This window comes from Moschus berezovskii, chromosome 11 (assembly GCF_049115385.1).
Source record: "Moschus berezovskii isolate FMDL1 chromosome 11, NW_MosBer_1.0, whole genome shotgun sequence".
NCBI lineage: Eukaryota > Metazoa > Chordata > Mammalia > Artiodactyla > Moschidae > Moschus > Moschus berezovskii.
In genome coordinates, this window is record NC_142470.1 from 98,783,643 (window position 1) to 98,804,115 (window position 20,473).

A 20,473-nucleotide genomic window follows, 5' to 3' on the forward strand; every position below is an offset into this window, starting at 1 on the left:
ACTAGAGTGGTGTCTTGGGCAGGGAAACTGAACAGGACATCAGGCATGAACAGAGACATGGATTGTCACAAAGGAAGTAGCACAGATTTTCCTGGCCCCAAGGCCTAAGAGAAATACCTCCTGGGGTGCTCAGAAATAGTTCTGTAGAACGACTTGAAACTGATCAGTGAAAGCTGTAGTAGGAGCAGTTAAAACAAAGTAGACTTACCTTGAGCTCCAGGATCTCTTGGTGATTTCCAAACTCTCCTGCCACAGTATCATTATATCTAGATGAATGGATGACTTGTATACCTTCAAGCCAGGGTCTGACAAACTTCTGTAAAGGGCAAGATAGTAAATATTTTAGACTTTAGGGCCATTAGGCTTCTATTGTGTGTTAGTCACTCAGTTGTGTCCAACTCTTTGCAACCCCCATGGACTGTAGCCTGCCAGTCTCCTCTGTCCATGGGATTCTCCAGGCAAGAATACTGGAGTGGATAGCCATTCCCTTCTCCAGGGGATCTTCCTGACCCAGGGATGGAACCTGGGTCTCCTGCATTTCAGGCAGATTCTTTACTGTCTGAGCCACCAGGGAAGCCCTAGAACTCTATTACAACTACTCAATACTGTCATAGGGTAAAAGCAGCTGTAGAGAATCTGTAAACAAATGAGTGTGGTTGGGTTCTAATAAGGCTTTATTATGCTATGGAACACTGAAATTTGCATTTCTTATAATTTCCATATGTCACAAAATATTATTTGGAAGTTTTTAATTTTTTTTCCATGATCATTTAAATGTGTAAAAACCATTCTTAGCCTGTGGACTGTAGGTATACAAAAGCAGGCAGCAGGCTGATTTGGTTCACGTACTGTTGTTTGCTGACCTCTGCTTCAGGTGTTCCTCCATAAAGAGTATTTTTTTTTTAATTAAAAAATGTTAATTAATTATTTTTGGCTGTGCTGGGTCTTTGTTGCTGTGTGAGAGCTTTCTCTCGTTTTGCTGAGCGGGGGCTACTCTTTGTTGTGGAGAATGGGCTTTTCATTGTGGTGGCTTCTTTTGAGCTTCTCTTGTTGCAGCACTGGTTCTAGGTGCTGGCTTAAGTAGCTGTGGCCCACAGGCTTAGTTGTCCCTCAGCATGTAGGATCTTCCCGGACCAGGAATCAAACCCAGGTCCCCTGAATTGGTAGGTAGATTCTTTACCACTGGACCACCAGTGAAGCCCAAAGATTAATTCTTATATCTGATTAAGAAATCAGGTGGTGAAGAGTTTGCATAACATTAACTACTGTTACAGACAAACTTCAGAATCTCAGTGGCTTACCATGAGGGTATTTCTGCTTACTTAGAGTCCAAACAGATATTCCTAAAGGGGAGGCAGCGTTCCTCCAAAGGGTGACTCAGAGACCTGGGCTCCATACACTTTCTGGCTCTACTCCCAGTCAGCAGATGGGGAAAGACAAGTTGAAGATGGGGCTGATTCTCAATCATTTCAGCCCAGAAGTGCACATACAACCAGGACATGTTTAGGTGCAAAAGGGTGGATGGTGGAAATGCTGGGAAAGACAGTCACTGGCCGTGTCTGGTAATGATGCTCCCCTGTGGAAGAGGCTGTAGATTTGTTGGGTTACTAGCTGCCCTACTGCAGTGACGTTCTTGGGCAAGAACTTGAGTGTTGATTGTGATGCTGATTAAAGGTGGTTCTGTGTCCAGCAGACGAATGGATAAAAAAGCTGTGGTACATATACACAATCGAGTATTACTCAGCCATTAAAAAGAATACATTTGAATCAGTTCTAATGAGGTGGATGAAACTGGAGCCTATTATACAGAGTGAAGTAAGCCAGAAAGAAAAACACCAATGCAGTATAATAACACATATATATGGAATTTAGAAAGATGGTAACGATAACCTTGTATGTGAGATAGCAAAAGAGATACAGATGTATAGAACAGTCTTTTGGACTCTGTGGGAGAGGGCAAGGGTGGGATGATTTGGGAGAATGGCATTGAAACACGTATATTATCATATATGAAATGAATCGCCAGTACAGGATGCTCGGGGCTAGTGCACAGGGATGACCCAGAGGGATGGGATGGGGAGGGAGGGAGGTGGGAGGGGCGTTCAAGATGGGGAACACATGTACACCCATGGCGGATTCATGTCAATGTATGGCAAACCAATACAATATTGTAAAGTAATGAGCCTCCAATTAAAATAAATAAATTTATATTAAAAAAAAGGTGGTTCTGTGAACCAAGTTGAGTGTAAAGAGAACATTCTTTTATGAAAGTTAAAGCTATTGACCAGGCCACATGCCTGAAGTACATGGAGGGCCAAGATTTTTCTCTGAAAACCACTTTGGGTGTGCTCAATACAAATTCTAACATGCAGGTGGTGGAAGTCTCAACACTCTTCACACAGAATCATGACTATAACATATTTTGTCTGGAAAAGCTTCAAAGAGTGGTAACCTATTATCCAATATGGCCATAAAAAATCATCAACAAAGAATTCAGAGAACCTATAATATTAAGCAGTATAACCTCCTGTTGAACCTTCCAAAATGCAGTCATCTTAAAACGCATTTGCAGGTAACTCAAGGATTCTCGGCTTTGGCATTCTGTACCTTTTGGACCAGATCATTCTCTGTCGTGGGCTTACTTTGCACTGCAGGGTATGAGCAACTTCCCTGGCCTCGATACACTACATGCCAGTGGCATCCCCTGCCACCCTTCCTCAGCTGAGAACCGAAAATGTCCTCGGACATCGCCAAGTGTCCCTGAGGGAATCATTGTCCTGAGTTTAGAACCACTGTGTAACTAAGTGATAGAACTTATTGAATGAAACTGTTTAAAGTGAGCCAACTAAATATCAGAGGTGTCAATAGAAATATAAATGTTAATTCTAGAGTGCTTGGTCTTGTGTCATGCTTTCTGACAATGATTAGAACTTAGGCTAAGACCTCTCTTCATAAAAGATGACACTCCATCAGCAGCATAGACAAGAATAGCTGTCTTCAATACATTCCTTGTTCTCAATAGCAAGAGGGTATTTAGCAAGAGGGTATCCTCAAAATGGTTTCATGTCAAGGATATGGACTGGGGCTAAAATGTGCCAGAATTAACTTATTTAACTTAATAGTTTTAAACTATTCTCTGATCTTCCAGGTTGTTCCTACCAACGTTGACCCTGGAGGTGGCTCTAAATCACAGGTTTCAAATACGTGAATATTGCTCAGAGCCCCAAGCTTTACTATTTTCTGGCTGCAGTTTCCAAGGTCAAGATATAATCAGTAAAGGCTGAAAACTGAATCCATTTCTGAGCACGTGCTCTGCAGTGTGTTGGAGGACGCATTGAGCCTTACAGCTGAAACAAAACAAACAATAAATTGTTAGTTCTGTCATTATTAATGGTAGGCGCTGGGGTGGTGGCTGTGTGGTGCTGGAGCAGTGGCTGCACGGCGCTGGAGCAATTTTGAGGAGATAGCCCATGTCCAAGAGCAAAGGGGAAGCCCCCAATAAGATGGTCGGAGGGGCAAATCATGTTTAGAATCAAATCCCATACTTGCCAGAGACGCTTAGAGGGCTCAAACAAACCCTGTGTGCACCAGGACCCAGGGACCCCACAGAGGCTGAGCCACACTGTGTGTGAGTGTCTCCTATGGAGGGACGGGTCAGCAGTGGACTGCTGCAGGGGCAGGGGCTCTGGGTGCAGCAGACCTGGGTATGGCATAAGCCCTCTTGGAGGAGGTTGCCATTAACCCCACCATAGAGCCACCAGAACTTACACAGGACTGGGAAACAGACACTTGGAGGGCACAAACAGAACCTTGAGTGCACCAGGATCCGGGAGAAAGGAGCAGTGACCCCACAAGAGCCCGACCCAGCCTTGCCCGGGAGTGTCCGGGAGTCTCCGGTGGAGGCATGGGTCAATGGTGGTCTGCTGCAGGGTGGGGGCACTGAGTGCAGCGGTGCATCATGGGACCTTCTGAAGGAGGTCACCATTATCTTCATTATCTCCAAGGGAGTTTGGCCTCAGGTCAAATAACAGGGAGGGAACACAGCCCCGCCCATCAACATTCAGTTCAGTTCAGTCGCTCAGTCACGTCGACTCTTTGCGACCCCATGAAACACAGCATGCCAGGCCTCCCTGTCCATCACCAACTCCCGGGGTTCACTCGAACTCATGTCCATCGAGTTGGTGATGCCATCCAGCCATCTCATTCTCTGTCGTCCCCTTTTCCTCCCGCCCCAAATCCTTCCCAGCATCAGAGTCTTTTCCAGTGGGTCAACTCGTCGCATGAGGTGGCCAAAGTACTGGAGTTTCAGCTTTAGCATCAGTCCTTCCAATGAACACCCAGGAATGATCTCCTTTAGAAATGGACTAGTTGGATCTCCTTGCAGTCCAAGGGACTCTCAAGAGTCTTCTCCAGCACCACAGTTCAAAAGCATCAATTCTTTGGTGATCAGCCTTCTTCACAGTCCAATTCTCACATCCATACATGACCACTGGAAAAACCATAGCCTTGACTAAACGGACCTTTGTTGGCAAAGTAATGTCTCTGCTTTTTAATATGCTATCTAGGTTGGTCATAACTTTCCTTCCAAGGAGTAAGCATCTTTTAATTTCATGACTGCAATCAGCATCCGCAGTGATTTTGGAGCCCCCAAAAATAAAGTCTGACACTGTTTCCACTGCTTTCCCATCTATTTCCCATGAAGTGATGGGACCAGATGCCATGATCTTTGTTTTCTGAATGTTGAGCTTCAAGCCAACCTTTTCACTCTCCTCTTTCACTTTTTTTTTAAAAAATTTTAATATTTATTTATCTATTTGACGTGAACTCTTAGCATGTGGGATCTATTTCCCTGACCAGGGATTAAACCCAGGCCCCCAGCATTGGGAGTCTGTAGTCTTAGCCACTGGACCACCAGGGAAGTCCCTCCTCTTTCACTTTCATCAAGAGGCTTTTGAGTTCCTCTTCACTTCCTGCCATAAGGGTGGTGTCATCTGCATATCTGAGGTTATTGATATATCTCCTGGAAATCTTGATTCCAGCTTGTGCTTCTTCCAGCCCAGCGTTCCTCATGATGTACTCTGCATATAAGTTAAATAAGCAGGGTGACAATATACAACCTTGACGTACTCCTTTTCCTATTTGGAACAAGTTTGTTGTTCCATGTACAGTTCTGACTGTTGCTTCCTGACCTGCATACAGGTTTCTCAAGAGGCAGGTCAGGTGGTCTGGTATTCCCATCTCTTGAAGAATTTTCCACAGTTTATTGTGATCCACACAGTCAAAGGCTTTGGGATAGTCAATGAAGCAGAAATAGATGGTTTTCTGGAACTCTCTTGCTTTCTCCATGATCCAGCGGATGTTGGCAATTTGATCTCTGGTGCCTCTGCCTTTTCTAAAACCTGCTTGAACATCTGGGAGTTCAGGGTTCACATATTGCTGAAGCCTGCAACATAACATTCCATTAAAGAGTTACTGAGCATGGCCCCGCCCATCAGAACAAGACCCAGTTTCCCCCTCAGGCAGTCTCTCCCATCAGGAAGCTTCCATAAGCCTGTTATCCTCCTCCATCAGTGGGCAGACAGAATGAAAACCACAATCACAGAAAACTCGGAGAAGGCAATGACAAACCACTCCAGTACTCTTGCCTAGAAAATCCCATGGATGGAGGAGCCTGGTAGGCTGCAGTCCGTGGGGTCGCTAAGGGTCGGACACGACTGAGCGACTTCACTTTCAATTTTCGCTTTCACGCATTGGAGAAGGAAATGGCAACCCACTCCAGTGTTCTTGCCTGGAGAATCCCAGGGACGGGGGAGCCTGGTGGGCTTCCGTCTATGGGGTCGCACAGAATTGGACACGACTGAAGTGACTTAGCAGCAGCATCACAGAAAACTATCCCATCTGATCACATGGACCATAGCCTTGTCTAACTCAATGAAACTAAGAGTCATGCTGTGTAGGGGCACTCAAGACAGATGGGTCATGGTGGAGTTCTGACAAAACATGGTCCACTGGAGAAGGGAATGGCAAACCACTTCAGTATTCTTGCCTTGAGAACCCCATGAACAGTATGAAAAGGCAAAAAGATAGGACACTGAAAGATGAACTCCCCAGGTTGGTAAGTGCCCAATATGCTACTGGAGATCAGTGGAGAAATAACTCCAGAAAGAATGAAGAGATGGACCCAAAACAAAAACAACACGCTGTTGTGGATGTGACTGGTGATGGAAGTAAAGTTTGATGCTGTAAAGAGCGATATTGCAAGGGAATCTGGAATGTTAGGTCCATGAATCAAGGCAAATTGGAAGTGGTCAAACAGGAGATGGCAAGAGTGAACATCGACATTCTAGGAATCAGCGAACTAAGATGGACTGGAATGGGTGAATTTAATTCAGATGACCATTGCATCTACTCCTGTGGGCAAGAATCCCTTAGAAGAAATGGAGGAGCCATCATAGTCAACGAAAGAGTCCAAAATGCAGTACTTGGATGCAAACTCAAAAAAGACAAAATTATCTCTGCTCATTTCCAAGGGAAACCATTCAATATCACAGTAATCCAAGCCTATGCCCTGACCAGTAATGCTGAAGAAGCTGAGGTTAAATGGTTCTATGAAGACATACAAGACCTTCTAGAACTAACACCCCAAAATAGATATCCTTTTCATTATACGGGACTGGAATGCAAAAGTAGGAAGTCAAGAAACATCTGGAGTAATAGGCAAATTTGGCCTTGGAGTACAGAATGAAACAGGGCAAAGGCTAATAGAGTTTTGCCAAGAGAATGCACTGGTCATAGCAAACACCCTCTTCCAACAACACAAGAGAAGACTCTACACATGGACATCACCTGGTGGTCAATACCAATATCAGATAGATTATATTCTTTGCAGCCAAAGATGGAGAAGTTCTACACAGTCAGCAAAAGGAAGACTGGGAGCTGACTGTGGCTCAGATCATGAACTCTTTATTGCCAAATTCGCAAGTAGGGAATACCACTAGACCTTTCAGGTATGACCTAAATCAAATCCCTTACAATTATACAGTGAAAGTGAGATATAGATTTAAGGGACTAGATCTGATAGACAGAGTACCTGATGGACTATGGATGGAGGTTCATGACATTGTACAGGAGACAGGAATCAAGACCATCCCCAAGAAAAAGAAAGGCAAAAAAGCAAAATGGTTGTCTGAGGAGGCCTTACAAATAGCTGTGAAAAGAAGAGAAGCGAAAAGCAAAGGAGAAAAGCAAAGATATACCCATTTGAATGCAGAATTCCAAAGAATAGCAAGGAGAGATAGAAAGCCTTCCTGAGTGATCAATGCAAAGAAATAGAGGAAAACAATAGAATGGGAAAAACAAGAGATCTTTTCAAGAAAATTAGAGATACCAAGGGAACATTTCATGCAAAGATGGGCTCAATAAAGGACAGAATGATATGGACCTAACAGAAGCAGAAGATATTAAGGAAAACTGGCAAAAATACACAGAAGAACTGTACAAAAAAGATCTTCATGATCCAGATAATCACAATGGTGTGATTACTCACCTAGAGCCAGACATCCTGGAATGTGAAGTCAAGTGGGCCTTGGGAAGCATCACTATGAACAAAGGTAGTGGAGGTGATGGAATTCCAGCTGAGCTATTTCAAATCCTGAAAGATGATGCTGTGAAAGTCCTGCAGTCAATATGCCAGCAAATTTGGAAAACTCAGCAGTGACCACAGAAAAAGGTTGGTTTTCATCCCAAAGAAAGGCAATGCCAAAGAATGCTCAAACTACTGCACAATTGCACTCATCTCATGCAATAGCAAAGTAATGCTCAAAATTCTCCAAGGCAAGCTTCAACAGTACATGAACTGTGAATTTCCAGATGTTCAAGCTGGTTTTAGAAAAGGCAGAGGAACCAGAGATCAAATTGCCAACATCCGTTGGATCATCAAAAAAGCAAGAGAGTTCCAGAAAAACATCTACTTTTGTTTTATTGACTATGTCAAAGCCTTTGACTGTGTGGATCTCAAGAAACTGTGGAAAATTCTGAAAGAGATGGGAATACCAGATCACCTTATCCACCTCTTGAGAAATCTGTGTGCAGGTCAAGAAGCAACTGTTAGAACTGGACATGGAACAATAGACTGGTTCCATATCGGGAAAGTAGTAAGTCAAGGCTGTATTTTGTCACCATGCTTATTTAACTTATATGCAGAGTACCTCATGAGAAACGCTGGGCTGGAAGAAGCACAAGCTAGAATCAAGATTGCCAGGAGAAATATCAATAACCTCAGATATGCAGATGACACCACTCTTATGGCAGAAAGCGAAGAAGAACTAAAGAGCCTCTTGATGAAAATGAAAGAGGAGAGTGAAAAAGTTGGCTTGAAGCTCAACATTCAGAAAACTAAGATCATGGCATCTGGTCCCATCACTTCATGGGAAATAGATAGGGAAACAGTGTCAGACTTTATTTTTGGGGGCTCCAAAATCACTGCAGATGGTGACTGCAGTCATCAAATTAAAAGACGCTTGCTACTTGGAAGAAAAACTATGACCAATCTAGACGTCTAGCATATTAAAAAAGCAGAGACATTGCTTTGCCAACAAAGTTCCGTCCAGTAAAGCTATGGTTTTTCCATTAGTAATGTATGGATGTGAGAGTTGGACTATACAGAAAGCTGAGCATCAAAGAATTGATGCTTTTGAACTGTGGTGTTGGAGAAGACTCTTGACAGTCCTTTGGACAGCAAGGAGATCCAACCAGTCCATCCTAAAGGAAATCAATCCTGAATATTCATTGGAAAGACTAATGCTGAAATTGAAACTCCCATGCTTTGGCCACCTGATGTGAAGAACTGACTCATTGAAAAAGACCCTGATGATGGGAAAGATTAAAGGCAGAAGGAGAAGGGGACGACAGAGGATGAGATGGTTGGATGGCATCACCAACTCAGTGAACATGAGTTTGGGTAGGCCCTGGGAGTTGGTGATGGACAGGAAAGCCTAGCTTGCTGCAGTTCATGGGGTCGCAAAGAGTTGGACACGACTGAGTGACTGAACTGATTATTACTACGCTTTAGTCACTCAGTCATGTCCGACTCTTTGTGATCCCATGGACTGTAGCCCATCAGGCTCCTCTGTCCATGGGGATTCTCCAGGCAAGAATACTGGAATGGGTTGCCATGCCCTCCTATAACAATGGGCAGTGATAGAGGGGTTTGCCTTAAAGATATGCAAGCTGGTGGTATAGAATATCTTGGTACCTTGTAGCTCATTAAAGAGGAAATTAGAGCAGAATGCAATCCAGGCTCTTTAATGTGGCCTTCAAGACCCTGAGTGATCCAGCCCCTAACTTTCTAAGCTTATGCTGTCCCACTCTTCCCAGGCCTCACCAAACTCCACCTTCTTGGCTTTTAAAAGTTCCCCTCTACCCTGGTGATTTGGCTTCCATAGGTCCAGGAAGGGGAACTTTTCTAGAGTCTTCCAGTGGTTCTGACAGACTTGTGCCCTGTCATTAGTGGCAGTTGTGGCCATGAGTGGTGTGTGGCTGAAACTTGCATCAGATCCAAAGTAGACAGTTGATCAGTGAAGTGAAAAGCAGGGACTCCGTGAAGTGAGGACTTCTTATCCATGGATGGGAAGGTTGTTGTTTTAGTAGCAATATAGGCTGAGATTGCCAGATGCCTGTGATTGTTTGAGGGTCTCCTGCAGAGGCACGGGTCAGCAGTGGCCTGCCACATGGATAGGGGCTCTGGCTGCAGCAGATCTAGGTGGCTCAGCATGTGGCATAAGTCGTCTTGGAGGAGGTAGACATTAGCTCCACTATAGAGTCGCTGAGCAGGCAACTCACAAACTGAACAATTATACCAAAGAAATTCTCATTGCAAAAGTTCTAGGGCCCACCTCAGATTTCCCAACCTTGGGATTTGGCAAAGGGACTGAGAACTCCCAGGGAATTTGACTTTGGCCACCTGATGCGAAGAGCTGACTCATTGTAAAAGACCCTGATGCTGGGAAAGATTGAAGGTGGGAGGAGAAGGGGACGACAGAGGATGAGATGGTTGGATGGTATCACTGACTCAATGGACATGAGTTTGGGCATACTTTGGGAGATGGTGAAGGACAGGGAAGCCTGGCATGCCACAGTCCATGGGGTTGCAAAGATGGACATGACTGAGCGCCTGAACAGCAACCTCCCATCAAGAAGCTTACAGAAGCCTCTTAGCCTCATCCACCAGGGGGCAGACAGAAGAATCAAGAAGAACCACAATCTTACAGTGGAAGCTAAAACAAAAATTACATTACAGAAAGTCAATCAGGATGAAAAAGCAGAAAGTTATGTCCCATATGAAGGGACAAGATAAAACCACAGAAAAACAACTAAATGAAGTAGAGATAGGCAACCTTCCAGAAAATAAATTCAGAATAATGATAGTGAAGATCCATGATCTCTGAAACAGGATGGAGAAGATGCAAGGAATGTTTACCAAAGACCTAGAAGAACTAAAGAACAAACAAAGATGAACAATATACTTGGAGGAATCAGTGGAAAAGAATAACTAAAGCAAAAGAATGGATAAATAACCTGGAGGATAGAATGGTGGAAATCACTGCTGCAAAACAGAATATAGAAAAATGAATGAAAAAAAAAATGCTGCTGCTGCTGCTGCTAAGTCGCTTCAGTCGTGTCCGACTCTGTGCGACCGCATAGATGGCAGCCCACCAGGCTCCCCCGTCCCTGGGATTCTCCAGGCAAGAACACTGGAGTGGGATGCAATTTCCTTCTCCAATGCATGAAAGTGAAAAGTGAAAATGAAGTCGCTCAGTCGTGTCCAGCTCTTCGCGACCCCGTGGACTGCAGCCTAACAGGCTCCTCCATCCATGGGATTTTCCAGGCAACAGTAAAGGAGTGGGGTGCCATCGCCTTCTCCGGAAAAAAATGAAGACATCCTAAAAAACCTCTGCTGTTGCTGCTGCTAAGTCGCTTCAGTCGTGTCCGACTCTGTGTGACCCCATAGACGGAAGCCTACCAGGCTCCCCCGTCCCTGGGATTCTCCAGGCAAGAACACTGTAGTGGGTTGCCATTTCCTTCTCCAAAAAGGAAAAAACCTCTGAGACAACATTAAATGCACCAACATTTGCCTTATAGGGGTCCCAGAAGAAGAAGAAGAGAGAGAAAGCACTCGAGAAAATATTTGAAGAGATAGTAGCTGAAAACTCCTCTAACATGGGAAAGAAAATAGTCAGCTAAGTCCAGGAAACACAGAGAGTCTCAGACAGGATAAACCCAAGGAGGAACACACCAAGACACATAGTAATCGAACAGACGAAAATAAAGACAAATATAAAATATTAAAAGCAATAAGGGAAAAACAACAGATAACATACAAGGGAATACTCATCAGATTATCAGCTGATTTCTCAACAGAAACTCTACAAGCTAGAAGGGAATGGCACAATATATTTAAAATGATGAAAGAGAAGAACCTGTAATTAAGAATATTTTATCCAGTGAGAGAGTCAATTTCTAGGTAGGCTGATAAGATGTACAGGGTGCCCAAGGAGGAGAAAGGGGTCCGGAGCCCTTGAGAAGGAGAAAGGAGTCTGGGGCTCTCAAGAAGAAAAGGACATTTTTTTCTACATTGCTTTGGTTTAGTCCATATAACAAGGTATCTTGCTGGAGGACATGTTTCACCTTAACAAGAACCTTCTGGCTAATGGTGTTATCTTAAGATATATTGTGGGAGTGGGTCTGGTAAGACCTTTATATTGTTAACTCTAATCTTGTTAATTTAAGATGCATGTTGTGGTAATGGGTCTGGTAAAAGTACATAGTCAGTTCAGTAGCTCGGTCGAGTCCGATTCTTTGCGAGCCTATGAACCTTAGCACACCAGGCCTCCCTGTCCATCAGCAACTCCCGGAGTTTACTCAAACTCATGTCCATTGAGTCAGTGATGCCATCCAGCCATCCCATCCTCTGTCGTCCCCTTCTCCTCCCACCTTCAATTTTTCCCAGCATCAGGGTCTTTACAATGAGTCAGTTCTTCGCATCAGGTGGCCAAAGTATTGGAGCTTCAGCTTCAGCATCAGTCCTTCCAATGAATATTCAGGACTGATTTCCTTTAGGATTGACTAGTTGGATCTCCTTGCAGTCCAAGGGACTCTCAAGAGTCTTCTCTAACACCATAGTTCAAGAGCATCAATTCTTTGGCATTCAGCTTTCTTTATAATACACTCTCATATCCATACATGACTCCTGGGAAAACCATAGCCTTGACTAGATGCATCTTTGTTGGCAAAGTAATGTCTCTGCTTTTTAATATGCTAGACGTCTAGGTTGGTCATAGCTTTTCTCCCAAGGAGTAAGCGTCTTTTAATTTCATGGCTGCAGTCACCATCTGCAGTGATTTTGGAGCCCCCCAAAATAAAATCTGATACTGTTTCCACTGTTTCTCCATCTATTTGCCATGAAGTGATGGGACCGGATGCCATGATCTTAGTTTTCTGAATGTTGAGCTTTAAGCCAGCTTTTTCACTCTCCTCTTTCATTTTCATCAAGAGGCTCTTTTGTTCCTCACTTTCTGCCATAAGGGTGGTGTCATCTGCATATCTGAGATTATTGCTATTTCTCCCAGAAATCTTGATTCCAGCTTGTGCTTCATCCAGCCCAGCATTTCTCATGAGGTACTCCGCATATAAGTTAAATAAGCGGGGTGACAAAATACAGCCTTGACTTACTCATTTCCCAATTTGGAACCAGTCTGTTGTTCCATGTCCAGTTCTAACAGTTGCTTCTTGACCAGCACACAGATTTTTCAAGAGGTGGGTAAGGTGGTCTGGAATTTCCATCTCTTTCAGAATTTTCCAGTTTGTTGTGATCCACACAGTCAAAGGCTTTGGAATAGTCAATAATGCAAAAGTAGATGTTTTTCTGGAACTCTCTTGAGTTTTCAATGATCCAATGGATGTTGCATTGATCGCTGAGGAAGGCTTTCTTATCTCTCTTTGCTATTCTTTGGAACACTGAACTCAAATGGGTATATCTTTCCTTTTCTCCTTTGCTTTTCTCTTCTTTTCACAGCTATTTGTAAGGCTTCCTCAGACAGCCATTTTGCTTTTTTGCATTTCTTTTTCTTGGGGATGGTCTTGATCCCTGTCTCCTGTACAATGTCACAAACCTTCGTCCACAGTTCATCAGGCGCTCTGTCTATCAGTTCTAGTACTTTAGATCTATTTCTCACTTCCACTGTATAGTCGTAAGAGATTTGATTCAGGCTATACCTGAATGGTCTTTTGAACTGTGGTGCTGGAGAAGACTCTTGAGAGTCCCTTGGACTGCAAGGAGATCCAACCAGTCCATTCTAAAGGAGATCGATCCTGAGTGTTCATTGGAAGGACTGATGCTGAGGCTGAAACTCCAATACTGTGGCCACCTCATGCAATGAGTTGACTCACTGGAAAATACTCTGATGCTGTGAAGAAAGCCGAAGAATTGATGCTTTTGAACTGTGGTGTTGGAGAAGACTCTTGAGAGTCCCTTATACTGCAAGGAGATCCAACCAGTCTATTCTAAAGGAGATCAATCCTGGATGTTCATTGGAGGGACTGATGCTAAAGCTGAAACTGCAATACTTTGGCCACCTCATGCGACGAGTTGACTCACTGGAAAAGACTCTGATGCTGGGAAAGTCTGGGGGCGGGAGGAGAAGGGGACGACCGAGAATGAGATGGCTGGATGGCATCACCAACTCTGTGGACGTGGGTTTGAGTGTACTCCGGGAGTTGGTGATGGACAGGGAGGCCTGGCGTGCTGTGATTCATGGGGTCGCGGAGAGTTGGACACGACTGAGCGACTGAACTGAACTGAACTGGTAGGGATTGCGGGCAGGAGGAGAAGGGGACGACAGAGGATGAGACAGCTGGATGGCATCACTGACTCGATGGACATGAGTCTGAGTGAACTCCGGGAGTTGGTGATGGACAGGGAGGCCTGGCATGCTGTGATTCATGGGGTTGCAAAGAGTCAGACACGACTGAGCGACTGAACTGAACTGAACTGATACCTGAATGGTCTAGTGGTTTTCCCTACTTTCTTCAATTTAAGTCTGTATTTGGCAATGAGGAGTTCATGATCTGAGCCACAGTCAGCTCCCAGTCTTGTTTTTGCTGACTGTATAGAGCTTCTCCATCTTTGGTTGCAAAGAATATAATCAGTCTGATTTTGCTGTTGACCATCTGGTGATATCCATGTGTAGAGTCTTCTCTTGTGTTGTTGGAAGAGGGTGTTTGCTATGACCAGTGCGTTCTCTTGGCAAAACTCATTAGCCTTTGCCCTGCTTCATTCTGTACTCCAAGGCCAAATTTGCCTGTTATTCCTGGTGTTTCTTGATTTCCTACTTTTGCATTCCAGTCCCCTATAATGAAAAGGATATCTTTTTTTGGGTATTAGTTCTAATAGGTCTTGTAGGTCTTCACAGAGCCATTCAACTTCAGCTTCTTCAGCATTACTGGTTGGGGCATAGACTTGGTTTACTGTGATATTGAATGGTTTTCCTTGGAAATGAACAGAGATCATTCTGTCGTTTTTGAGATTGCATCCAAGTACTGCATTTTGGACTCTTTCGTTGACCATGATGGCTACTCCATTTCTTCTAAGGGATTCCTGCCCACAGTAGTAGATATAATGGTCATCTGAGTTAAATTCACCCATTCCAGTCCATCTTAGTTCGCTGATTCCTATGTTGATATTCACTCTTGCCATCTCCTGTTTGACCACTTCCAATTTGCCTTGATTCATGGACCTAACATTCCAGGTTCCTTGCAATATTGCTCTTTACAGCATCGGACCTTGCTTCTATCACCAGTCCCATCCACAACTGGGTGTTGTTTTTGCTTTAACTCCATCCCTTCATTCTTTCTGGAGTTATTTCTCCAATGATCACCAGTAGCATATTGGGCACCTACTGATCTGGGGAGTTCATCTTTCAGTGTCCTATTTTTTTGCCTTTTCATACTGTTCATGTGGTTCTCAAGGCAGGAATACTGAAGTGGTTTGCCATTCCCTTCTCCAGTGGACGACCCGTTTGTCTTGGGTGGCCCTACACAGCATCAAAATTATATAAGGCCTTGATAAGACTAGTGAGGGGGGCACTCTCCATCCCCCTTCTTATGTCTATGTCAGAAGCTTTCTCTGTCCTTTTTTCACTTTAATAAAACTGCTACAGAAAAGTTCTTGAGTGATCAACACTGGTCCCTGGTCCCAAAGCTAAATCTTCTTTGGAGATCATGAATCCGACATCGTTCACTGTAAGCTATCACCAGCAAGACTTTCATTTAGATTCGATGGAGAAACAAAAGTTTTCCAGACAAGTAAAAGTTAAAAGAGTTCAGCACCACCAAACAAATGCTGAAGAACTTGTCTGGGCAGGAAACACAAGGAAGTAAAAGATTTACAGAAAGTAAACCCAAAACGATTAAGAAAATGGTAATAGGATCATACATATTGATAATTACATTAAATGTAAATAGATTTAATGCACCAACAAAAAGATGAAGAGATGAAAAGATCTGCATGTACATACTTCCACTTACCGCATCACTCTGCTTGACTGCCGCCCCCCCCCCCCATATTATATGTAATTATTCATATTGTAGGAATTGGGAAGGGGTTTTCCCTAGTGGTTCAGTTGGCAAAGAATCCATCTGCAGTGCAGGAGACCCAGGTTCAATTACTTGGAGGGGAGGATCCCCTGGAGAAGGAAAATGGCAACCCACTCCAGTATTCTTGCCTGGAAAATTCCATGGTCAGAGTAGCCTGGTGGGCTACCATCCATGGCGTCACAAAGAGTTGGACACGACTTAATGACTAAACCAGCACCATTTAGTATTGTTAGGTTAATTCATGATCCCATTATGGCTTGCAATTGTAATTATCCATTTATTTTTTGTCTGGCCATTGATTATGAAAACTGATAAACATCTTTTACTTTTTGATTATGTAACTATTACTCATTTAATACCATTATATCATGATTGGTCAGCAGAAAAATAATAGAATTCTATATCACCAAAACTACCATTTAATATAAAAACCTGTAATCGCTTTTTAAAATCCAGATGCATTTCAGAATTATCTTTGAATTTTTGAAAAATACAAATGCTCAGGTATTGCTTTGCTTCTCCAAAGCTCCAGATATGTTTCTAATGATCAGTCATGTTTAAAAACAACTGGGCTATATGGTGATCTTTTATTTTTATCTAGTTTCTTTCACTTTTTCTATTTCATATTCAGTGCTCCCATTTCATTTAGTTTATGTTTTCCAATTTCTCCATCTCTTTTTTTTGTTGTTGTTCTTTCTCAAGCCTTTATCAAGTGTAGTGGAAAAGCTTTTGTATCAGTTCAGTTCAGTCGCTCAGTCATGTCTAACTCTTTGCGACCCCATGAATCACAGCACGCCAGGCCTCCCTGTCCATCACCAACACCCGGAGTTCACTCAAACTCTCCTCTATCGAGTCGGTGATGCCATCCAGCCATCTCATTCTCTGTCGTCCCCTTCTCCCCCTGCCCCCAATCCTTCCCAATAGCAGAGTCTTTTCCAGTGAGTCAACTCGTCGCATGAGGTGGCCAAAGTATTGGAGTTTCAGCTTTAGCATCAGTCCTTCCAATGAACACCCAGGATTGATCTCCTTTAGAATGGACTGGTTGGATCTCCTTGCAGTCCAAGGGACTCTCAAGAGTCTTCTCCAGCACCACAGTTCAAAAGCATCAATTCTTTGGTGATCGGCCTTCTTCACAGTCCAACTCTCACATCCATACATGACCACGGGAAAAACCATAGCCTTGACTAGACGATACAGTGGAAGTGAGAAATAGATTTAAGGGACTAGATCTGATTGATAGAGTGCCTGATGAACTCTGGATGGAGGTTCGTGACATTGTACAGGAGACAGGGACCAAGACCATCCGCATGGAAAAGAAATGCAAAAGAGCGAAATGGCTGTCTGAGGAGGCCATACAAATAGCTGTGAAAAGAAGAGAGGTGAAAAACAAAGGAGAAAAGAAAAGATATAAGCATCTGAATGCAGTGTTCCAAAGAATAGCAAGGAGAGATAAGAAAGACTTCCTCAGTGATCAATGCAAAGAAATAGAGGAAAACAACAGAATAGGAAAAACAAGAGACCTCTTCAAGAAAATTAGAGATTCAAAGGGAACATTTCATGCAAAGATGGGCTCGATAAAGGACAGAAATGGTATGGACCTAACAGAAGCAGAAGATATTAAGAAGAGGTGGCAGGAATACACAGAAGAACTGTACAAAAAAGATCTTCATGACCAAGATAGTCACGATAACGTGATCACTGACCTAGAGCCAGACATCTTGGAATGTGAAGTCAAGTGGGCCTTAGAAAGCATCACTACGAACAAAGCTAGTGGGGGTGATGGAATTCCAGTTGAGCTATTTCAAGTCTTGAAAGATGATGCTGTGAAAGTGCTGCACTCAATATGCCAGCAAATTTGGAAAACTCAGCAGTGGCCACAGGACTGGAAGAGGTCAGTCTTCATTCCAATCCCAAAGAAAGGCAATGCCAAAGAACGCTCAAACTACCGCACAATTGCACTCATCTCACACGCTAGTAAAGTCATGCTCAAAATTCTCCAAGCCAGGCTTCAGCAATATGTAAATCGTGAACTCCCAGATGTTCAAACAGGTTTTAGAAAAGGCAGAGGCACCAGAGATCAAATTGCCAACATCCGCTGGATCATGGAGAAAGCAAGAGAGTTTCAGAAAAACATCTATTTCTGCTTCATTGACTATGCCAAAGCTTTTGACTGTGTGGATCACAATAAACTGTGGAAAATTCTGAAAGAGATGGGAATCCCAGACCACCTGAACTGCCTCTTGAGAAACCTGTATGCAGGTCAGGAAGCAACAGTTAGAACTGGACATGGAACAACAGACTGGTTCCAAATAGGAAAAGGTGTACGTCAAGGTTGTATATTGTCACCTTGCTTATTTAACTTCTATGCAGAGTACATCATGAGGAACGCTGGGCTGGAAGAAGCACAAGCTGGAATCAAGATTGCTGGGAGAAATATCAATAACCTCAGATATGCAGATGACACTACCCTTATGGCAGAAAGTGAGGAGGAACTCAAAAGCCTCTTGATGAAAGTGAAAAAGGAGAGTGAAAAGGTTGGCTTGAAGCTCAACATTCAGAAAACAAAGATCATGGCATCTGGTCCCATCACTTCATGGGAAATAGATGGAAAAACAGTGGAAACAGTGTCAGACTTTATTTTTTTTGGGCTCCAAAATCACTGCAGATGCTGATTGCAGCCATGAAATTAAAAGATGCTTGCTCCTTGGAAGGAAAGTTATGACCAACCTGGTATATTATATTAAAAAGCAGAGACATTACTTTGCCAACCAAGGTCCATCTAGTCAAGGCAATGGTTTTTCCCGTGGTCATGTATGGATGTGAGAGTTGGACTGTGAAGAAAGCTGATTGCCGAAGAATCGATGCTTTTGAACTGTGGTGTTGGAGAAGACTCTTGAGAGTCCCTTATACTGCAAGGATATCCAACCAGTCCATTCTAAAGGAGATAAATCCTGGATGTTCATTGGAGGGACCGATGCTAAAGCTGACACTGCAATACTTTGGCCACCTCATGTGACGAGTTGACTCACTGGAAAAGACTCTGATGCTGGGAAAGGTTGGGGGCGCGAGGAGAAGGGGACGATGGAGCATGAGATGGCTGGATGGCATCACCGACTCTGTGGACGTGAGTTTGAGTGTACTCTGGGAGTTGGTGATGGACAGGGAGGCCTGGCGTGCTGTGATTCATTGGGTCGCGGAGAGTCGGACATGACTGAGCGACTGAACTGAACTGAACTGAACTGACTAGACGGACCTTGGTTGGCAAAGTAATGTCTCTGCTTTTTAGTATACTATCAAGGTTGGTCATAGCTTTCCTTCCAAGGAGTAAGCGTCTTTTAATTTCCTGGCTGCAATCAGCATCCGCAGTGATTTTGGAGCCCAAAAAAATAAAGTCTGACACTGTTTCCACTGTTTTTCCATCTATTTCCCATGAAGTGATGGGATCAGATGCCATGATCTTTGTTTTCTGAATGTTGAGCTTCAAGCCAACCTTTTCACTCTCCTCTTTCACTTTCCTCAAGAGGCTTTTGAGTTCCTCTTCACTTTCTGCCATAAGGGTGGTGTCATCTGCATATCTGAGGTTATTGATATTTCTCCCAGCAATCTTGATTCCAGCCTGTGCTTCTTCCAGCCCAGCATTCCTCATGATGTACTCTGCATATAAGTTAAATAAGCAGGGTGACAATATACAACCTTGACGTACTTCTTTTCCTATTTGGAACCAGTTTGTTGTTCCATGTTCTGTTCTGACTGTTGCTTCCTGACCTGCATACAGGTTCCTCAAGAGGCAGGTCAGGTGGTCTGGTATTCCCATCTCTTTCAGAATTTTCCACAGTTTATTGTGATCCACTCTAGAGTGTGTGATAAAAGGCAAATCTATATGTGGATGTGGAACATTTAAATAATTCCCTTTAACCTCCAAAAGGAGGATGGGTGGTCAATTTCAAAGAGTTCTTGGCTTGTCTGCAGGCTTTATTACATTGTGACCTTTTTCTTATTTAACTTTTTATTAGAAAAATTTTAAAACACATTTAAAAAGTGGAGAGGATTGAACAACAAACCCTTTTTGAATCTGGGTCCCAGCTTTAAGAACCATCAGCTGTTCCTATTCTTAATTATACAACCCTCTAGCTTTCCTGTCTTTCTCTCTTTCTTTCTTTTGGAGTATTTTAAAGCATTTCACAGGCATATTAATAGTTCATCCATAAACACTTCTATTTCCCTATTCTATTTTACCATTAAGTTTCATAGCTTAAATCTCATTAAAGGATTCACTTGCTGCTGTAAGGATTAAGCAAAATAAGATTAGGTTCAAAGTCAGCTCAGTTTCTAAATTAGTATTCGACTTATCCCATGTGATAGTTGGTTCGACCTTGAAAAACTTTACCCTCTACCTGAAAGTATGAACCATGGATATAAAATAAAATTGTGAAAAATTAAAGGCTATAGTCACCGAGCCATAAATGTCAAAGGGCAGCCAGCATAAATTCTGTAATAAGACCTGAATCTTGTGCATGTGAGCAGTGCAGGAATTCAGGAGAGTGGGCTGGCTCTCTGAGCCAAGCAGTTGGAGAGGTCAAGATAAGAAGATACCAGGAATGGGTCTGGAACCTGTTGCCTTGGCACTCAACATTTGGTGTTCCTCACAGGATCACTTGTAACTGTAAGGTTTACAGATCTACATTGCTGGTCTTTGGCTTTCAAATCCTCTGCTGAATACATTCTGTTCATTTCTCCTGTAAACTTCTCATGCCACTGGCCCGCACAGCAAACTCTGTTCGGTTCTCTCCTTGCTTCTTCTAGCCCAGACCTTCAAGACTCT

The 20,473-nt window shown here is 43.3% G+C and overlaps 1 protein-coding gene and 1 long non-coding RNA gene across 2 annotated transcripts in view; one reads left to right on the plus strand and one right to left on the minus strand.

Moving 5' to 3' along the window:
* HK2 (hexokinase 2) overlaps window positions 1-20,473 on the plus strand; it is a 163,582-nt gene that overhangs the window by 35,713 nt on the left and 107,396 nt on the right. The window lies entirely within an intron of this gene.
* LOC129539871 (uncharacterized) overlaps window positions 1-20,473 on the minus strand; it is a 61,911-nt gene that overhangs the window by 5,325 nt on the left and 36,113 nt on the right. Inside the window, exon 2 of the long non-coding RNA XR_008682537.2 lies at window positions 209-316. This is a non-coding gene — a long non-coding RNA (uncharacterized LOC129539871). The remainder of the gene's footprint in view (window positions 1-208; window positions 317-20,473) is intronic.